The 7,495-nt window shown below is 37.0% G+C and overlaps 1 non-coding gene across 1 annotated transcript; it reads right to left on the reverse strand.

Moving 5' to 3' along the window:
- Positions 1 to 6,774: 6,774 nt before the first annotated feature.
- On the reverse strand, positions 6,775 to 6,881 carry LOC127117199 (small nucleolar RNA R71). The gene has a single exon (XR_007801956.1). It is a non-coding gene; the product is annotated as a small nucleolar RNA R71 (small nucleolar RNA).
- Positions 6,882 to 7,495: the final 614 nt, after the last annotated feature.

Here is a 7,495-nt window from a genome sequence, read left to right on the forward strand (position 1 = left end):
CCGGTATCTCGATGCCCTTTCTTTGCGGTCGATTTATCCTTTATTAACCTAGTAACTGGTTGTGGATAATCTTCCATGCGAGTATGGTATCTATGTTTTACCCATATAACGGTAATATATAATATATCTCATACGCTCTTCAGTCAAAGTCTTTTTCTTCCCCAGTCGAGTAAGATTCATATTTCCTTGTGGAGTCGAATGTCCATCCTGTAAGTCGAGTTTGCTTTTTCAGCCCTCCTTTCGGATGATGAGTATCTTGGATATGTTCCCAATTCACGCTTGGTTGGTAACCTATTATATACCCAGTAACCGATATCCATGGTGTTCCTTCCTTCTGCTCCCTATTATGACTTTTTATCCCCTGTGGAGTCAGTTTTTTCCTGAGTTGAGATGTGCCTTTTAGGTCCTCCTCAGATGTTTCGGATGATTGATATCTTTCACCCTTATACCGGTCATAGATATTCTTTCTCCCTGAGCGTGTTGTTCTCTCACCCAGTAACCAGTGTTTTGATAACATGTCTCTCTTCGAGTTTATTACCCAGTAACCGGTAATATCTCGTTGTTTCTTCCTCGGCTGAGTCCTTTGTGGACATCCCCGTCTGAGTCCGGATTTTTGTCCGATGTATCCTTTGTGGATAGTTTTGCTGTATTGGCATATTCCCCAATACATGCATTCTTTGTGTCAGCTCAAGTCTTTCCATCGATTTATTTTTCGTGGAATCCCTTCGTGTCTCCCAGCAAGTTTTCAAGTCGTGACCTGCTCACGCATTTGTACCTTATTTCCCCCAGAGTCTCTGTCTCCCTAGTGAGTGTGTTACTCCTATGGATCTTCAGTTTCTCCCGATTTCTTTTCCTTTGTGGCAATTATTCACCATGAAGATTTTATTTTGCATGCATACATTTGCATCATGAGGTCTCTTAGGGACCCAAATTCGTCTCTTTGCTATTATTTAAGCTCATTCTATTGCGTCGAGACGAAGATTTTAACCTTCATTTCTCCGGCTAGAATGACCTTAAATAGGGGCATCTGTAAGACCCTAATTTTGACCGTAAGATCCCTCATGGCATCATGATATATCACAAATGCATTGCCTCAAGGATCATAGCAAATTTGGCTCTATAACCCTAGGGTTGGGACTTGTTTGAGTGGTTTGAGATCACCAAGCATGCTTGTATTGTATGTTATTGCATTTCTTATTTGATTACTAACCAAAAGCACAAAAGTATGTCACTAACTCTTTTTGTTTTGAAGCCCAAGTGATCATGTGCTCCACAATGCTCCTAGGAAGCTCCTAAGCCTAATGCAATGGCTAGATGAAGATGAGAAAAAGAATGACAATGGTTCAAAAAGTTCCTAATCATCATATATGTCTCCCAAGTATCTCAATTTTCCAATTTGATCAAGATAACCCAATGGGCTTGAAGATTGTTTCCCAAGGAAACCCTAATTTCACTATGCTTTGACTGTGCCTTGCCCATGAAGCAATCTCAACCTCTGATCAAGTTTAATAAAGGGATGTTATTTCATTTATCATTTTATGCATATATGAACCTATTTGAGGCCCCTCAATCATTTATTCATCAAGATTGGAAGTTTGACTTTGAGAAGTTGACCAGTCAAGTCATCTGACTAAGCTTAGGTTCAATGAATTATAACTTTTGATGTGTTTGTCAAATGAGGATGACCCCAAGAGAAAACATGTTCCTAAGAACCATATGAACAACTTTAATGTTCATAAAAGATCCATTTGAAACTTGGAAGGTCATCATTCATTTCAAAACATTATAGGCCATTTTGACTGAAACCCTAATTTTGGGTCAACTTGCCAAGGGCATAACTTCCTTAATATTTATGATTTTGAGGTGATACCAAAGGAATTGGAAAGCTTTATATTTATATTTCAAATGTTATGTTGGACAAAACTTCATCATCCTAAAAGAAATACATGTGATATTGCAAAATATTATAGGTCAACTTGGACCTAATTCATTGAATTTAAAAAAGTACCCAACTTCAAATGCCCATAACGTTTTTATAGAAAATCCAAATGATGAAAAATGTGAGTCTAGATTGATCCCCTTGAAAAGATATACAAATTTGATGTTGGAGATTTTCTCTTTTGAAGCTTTTATCATGAGGACAAAGGGGTTTAACCAAGCTTGCTGTTAGTTAACTTTTTCAAAGTGATTTGAATATGTTTTATACTTGAATTTTCCAAGCTAGTTTTGATCAATTTGCACATGCCAAATGATTTTTTTCCCAACATGACTTTTGTTCCTTATTTCAAGATCTTTCCAACCATTACTCACAATAATCCTTGGGATCTACCATTTGGGAGATTTGAATTTATTTTCATTTAGGTGCATTCTTGATATTTTATGTTGAAACTTGAATTGCAAGAATTTACCATCCAATGTGCATGACCAAATGCCTTTCACATTATCTCAGCAAGCTTCTCCAGCCACCCATGGGCCTCTCATACGTCCACAAAGGCCCATGCATTCAAATCTCAAATCTCATGCACATGAGCAAAGTGTGAACTCAACTGCATTCAGTTATAAATAGAGGCCTCATGAGCTTCATTTCACAACCTTTTGGAGATCCCTTATGCTGCAGAACTGAAACCCTAACCTTCACCAAAGGAATCACTCATAACTTTTCAGATTTTCGAGCTCGAAATTCAGTAACATTAGCTGAGTTTTAAAGCTAGATTCCTTAGCCAATCATCTTCCATAGACTCAGAGATCAAAGAGGAGCAAAGAGCTTGAAGAATTTGTGGCTAGAGATTCATCATTTTGAAGGTATCAACTCAAACTTTTTGGATCTGAAACTCCTAATTCAATGTAGCTTTCTTGTGTTTTGGTGGTTCTCTGAAGTCCACATACTTGAGGCAAGCCTTTGGTGCATTCAATTTGCCATTTCATGAACAATAAGTGTGGACACCATGATTTTCTCCTTCATCTTTCTCTCAATATAGGAAGCATGAAAGAAATCCAATGGTACAGTGATGATCTACATCACAAGAGCTTTATTTCCATGTCCTTGTTTTTCGTTTTTGATAAGATTCATTTCTCTGCAAATTTGGCCGGAATCTATTGCTTGGCCGGAGAAGACGGTGGTTTCCACCACCACCACCACCACGTATTCTGATCCCTGGCCCTTGGATCTCCCTTCCATGATCTAATCGGTGCGTCCATTTAAATATTTCTTTTAATTCGTTGTGTTGCACGTTTGACTTGAGCCTAGCGTGTGTCCTCAGATCCAGACCATACACCACTGCCACGTCAATTAATGAACTGGATCTAGTGGTTCAGCATTTTTCGCTTATTTCATTTTCTTTTTATTTTCTGTTAATTCATTTCATTTTCAATAATTCATTAAAAATTCATTTGAGGTCAGAAAAATATGAGACAAACTCTAAAAAATTTCTTGAAAAATCTAGTTTCATATTATGATTTTTAATTATTTTTGTGACTTCATTTGATATTTTTTATGAATTACTTGGTTTTTAATGATTTTAATTCATTTTAAAATGCTTTCTGACTTTTAAAAAAATACAAAAATATTTTCATAGCATCTATGGGTCATGATAAGTCAATGAAAAATAGTCTCAATAATTTCTTATTTGTTTTGAGATTATTTGAGCTTTTAATTCATATTATGCTATTTTTTATTGTTTTTAATTGATTTTAATTACTTTCTGATTTTAAAAATTTGTGAGAAAATTAGTCAAAGTTTGTTTGACTATGTTGGACCTATGAGAATATAATTGGACTCATTGAAGTTGTTTTGATTTGAATTTAAGGTTCAACTTTGTTTGTTTATTTTTTATTTCTATTTTCTTTTAATGCAAAAAATACCAAAAAAATATCATTGACTTCTTGACTTGTTGTATTCATTTCTCTTCTGTTTGGTGTGGATCAAGGTTGAATTGATTCAACTTTGATCAAATTCATTAGATCTTGTGGTTTGAAAATCCTAAAGGATCATCACCTAGAAAGATGAATGAATTTGATCAAGGATGAGTTATCCCTTGATCAATTGGGATTGGTTGTTGACTTCTTACCCCTCCCTTTCATCTTCATCCTTTTCTTTCCCTCAATGGCCAATGAGTTAAAGTCTTGAGGTTGGTCTTGACAAAATAGGAGTTTAATCTTCTTTGATACAAACCAAACTCAACTTGATCCATGATCGAGTGAGTTATTTTGTGTCAAAGATAGGTTACTTCTTGGTCAAGCAAATAACCAAAAGTCAATACAAGGCCCTTCCCGTTTTGTTTTGCATGGCAAATTTATGGAGCTTGTCTTACTAGTCATGACCTCTAACTTGTGTTCTTTGCCTATATTCTTATTGACCAACCTCAGATAGGCGTGACTACTACATTAGTCCACTTACGATTGCTTAGCATAGCGCTACATTATCTTATGACAAGCTAACATAACTCTACTAACTACTAACTTTAATTTGAGCTTTTAATTCTTGTCATTTACTTTTAATGTCATTTATTTCTTGCTCATTATTGATAACACTGAAATTTACCGTATTTTCGACTCCGATTTCACATGCATTCTAGTTGTTTTATCGTTATTTTGTTGTGTTATTGCTATGTTTTCCTTTGTTTTCAGGTTTTTACTTTAATCGGAGCCCCGATCGAGAAAAGGAGTGAAAAAGAGCTAAAAACCCTAAAATTCAGCATTTTGTACTTGTGGCCTACCCCATGGCTGGCGCCATAGACCCTGCCATGACGTGTCCAAGCTCAACGTCCCTCAACTGCCACGTTCCCCACTACTTCCACTAAGGCGCCTCAGAATGGTCTTGTGGCGGGCGCCATGGCCTTGTGGCGGGCGCCAGAAGAGGAAAAGTTTTCCCTCCCATTTTCAAGTTGAAGGGCATCCTTGTCATTTCCATCTTTTTACTTGCTTATAAATAGAAACTCGAAATCACTTTTACAATCATCCAAACTTAGAACAGAGGCAAACTCAGAGCAACTGTGTTTCACTTAGGCATATATTCAGTATTTTAAAGTCGTAATCGCTTCGCATTGGAGTGTTATCACAATTGTGTAATCGAGTCTGTGATAGAGTCTGTAATCGAGTTTGGAGCACTTTGGAAGGAAGTTATTCCTGCCGCCATTTTCATTTCCGCTTTTCAATTTATTCAACCCTCCGATTGGAGCAGGTTTTTATTACTTGTCTTTATCTTATTTATTCTCTCGCACTCACTTTACTTTGTTTATTTTCTCGCACTCGCTTTACTTTCATTTATTTCCTCGCACTTGCTTTACTTTTATTTATTTTCTCGCACTCGCTTTAAATTATTTATTTCCTCGCACTCGCTTTACTTTTGTTTACTTTCCGCACTCGCACTACTTTTATTTACTTTCCGCACTCGCACTACTTTTATTTAAATTAATGCACTTTTACTTTACCATGTCTAACTAAATTTATAAGGTTAGATTGTAAGGATCGTAATTAAACCGATAATCCGTACAATTGTTCGTAGAAGCACTTAAGGGCTATTTTAACTTTCAACTTAAGTTTTCCCGCACTTCAATTCCGTTGGGTAAGATCAAAAGTCGTCCAACGTCTATCTAAACTTAATTGTTTTTAACTATTTCAAAAACAGCGAAAGCGCTTTGTTTAGTTCATTAGGAGTTTTTAATTTAAGAAGAAAAGAGATTTTAAAACTATTTTCGGATGCGTTTATAAGTTTAGAGTCTAGTTCGTGAGAACCTCTTTTGGTTAAGAAATCCAGGTTATAAAACTTTTCAACTTAGTTGAGATACTATATTTCTTAAAAATAGGTTTACTACTCTAACGCAATGCGCGCCTTTTTATAAGTGACAATAAGAGGGTTTGATTAGGGAGTACAACTCGTATTTGAATACGCGAAAGCGACAGTTCCTGTTAAATTAGTTCTTTTCAAAGTAGAAAACATTGCCCATAAGTAGTTCTGTTAGCAAGTACATGGATTATTAGTTGATTACGTGAATTACATTCGACCCTGTCTTTATTAAATAAGTTTTATTCAACACTTTACTTTCCATTGCACACTCTAAAAACACCTATTTTGATTGCCTTTGATAAACACCATAACAATAGATAACGATAGATTGACACTTGGTCTCTGTGGATTCGACAATCTTTTATATTACTCTGACGCGTTCGTATACTTGCGAAAGCACACACATCAAGTTTTTGGCGCCGTTGCCGGGGACCAATTTCGTCAAATTTCATTTACCTGTTGTTATATCGTTTAGAATTAGGCTATTTCCCGCCGGTCAATGCAAAGAACTCGCAGCACCGGAAGTTTAAGCTTAGTATACCCTCATGCGGAACCTGAACGTTACGCTCACGCACGTTTATTCTTTCATAGAATTAAGAGAGCTATGGCCGAAGATCAAAACCAAAGACCTCTTAAGGACTTCGCTCAACCATCCAACGAAGAACCTAGTTCTAGTATAGTAAACCCAACCATCCCAGCTAATAATTTTGAACTTAAACCATCCCTGTTGCAACTAGTACAACAGAGATAATTCGCAGGTCTCGCTACTAAGAACCCAAACCAACATTTAAAAATATTTCTTCAATTAGCAGACACTTTTAAAACCAATGGAGCTTCTCCTGAGGCAATACGTTTAAGATTATTCCCTTTTTCCTCTTAGAGACAAAGCCCTATCATGGTTAGATTCCCTTCCACCCAATTCCATTACGACTTGGGATAACCTTAGAAGAGTATTCCTTGCTAGATACTTTCCCCGAAGTAAGACCGCCGTTCTTCGAAACCATATAACTAGATTTACCCAAAACCAAGGAGAATCGTTGTTCGAAGCTTGGGAGAGATATAAAGAGTTGTTACGAGCATGCCCACATCATGGTTTAGAAAATTGGTTAATCATTCAAACCTTCTATAATGGACTTCATTACAACACAAAGATGACCATCGACGCTGCCGCAGGCGGTGCTCTGATGAACAAACCTTATCCTGATGCTAGTGCCCTCATCAAAGATATGGCTCAAAACCACCAATCACGGGGAGTCGAACGAGCGACAGTTGAGAAGAAGGAAGCCCAAGGAGGAGTGCATGAACTGAGCTCTATAGACATGATGCAAGCTAAAATGGACGCATTAGCCCTTAAGGTCGAGCATATGTGCATAAACCCGAATAATGTAGTCGCAGTTTCTTCGGATTGTGAGATATGTGGAACCAAAGGACACCAATCTGCAGAATGCAGTCTCTTAAACGAAACCCACTATGAGCAAGTGAACTACACCCAAGGGAACTCATATTCGAATACCTATAACCCTGGATGGAGGAATCACCCAAACTTCTCCTATAAAAACAATAACCCAATCCAAAATAATGCACCTCCGAGACCTAGTTATCAAGCCCCTAGATCAAATCAACCTATGCAACTTGTGCCACCAAAGCCGAGCCTTGAGAAAATTATGGAAAATTTTATCACCGCTCAAACCCAAGGAGTTCATAAACCAG

This window comes from Lathyrus oleraceus, chromosome 1 (assembly GCF_024323335.1).
Source record: "Lathyrus oleraceus cultivar Zhongwan6 chromosome 1, CAAS_Psat_ZW6_1.0, whole genome shotgun sequence".
Lineage (NCBI taxonomy): Eukaryota > Viridiplantae > Streptophyta > Magnoliopsida > Fabales > Fabaceae > Lathyrus > Lathyrus oleraceus.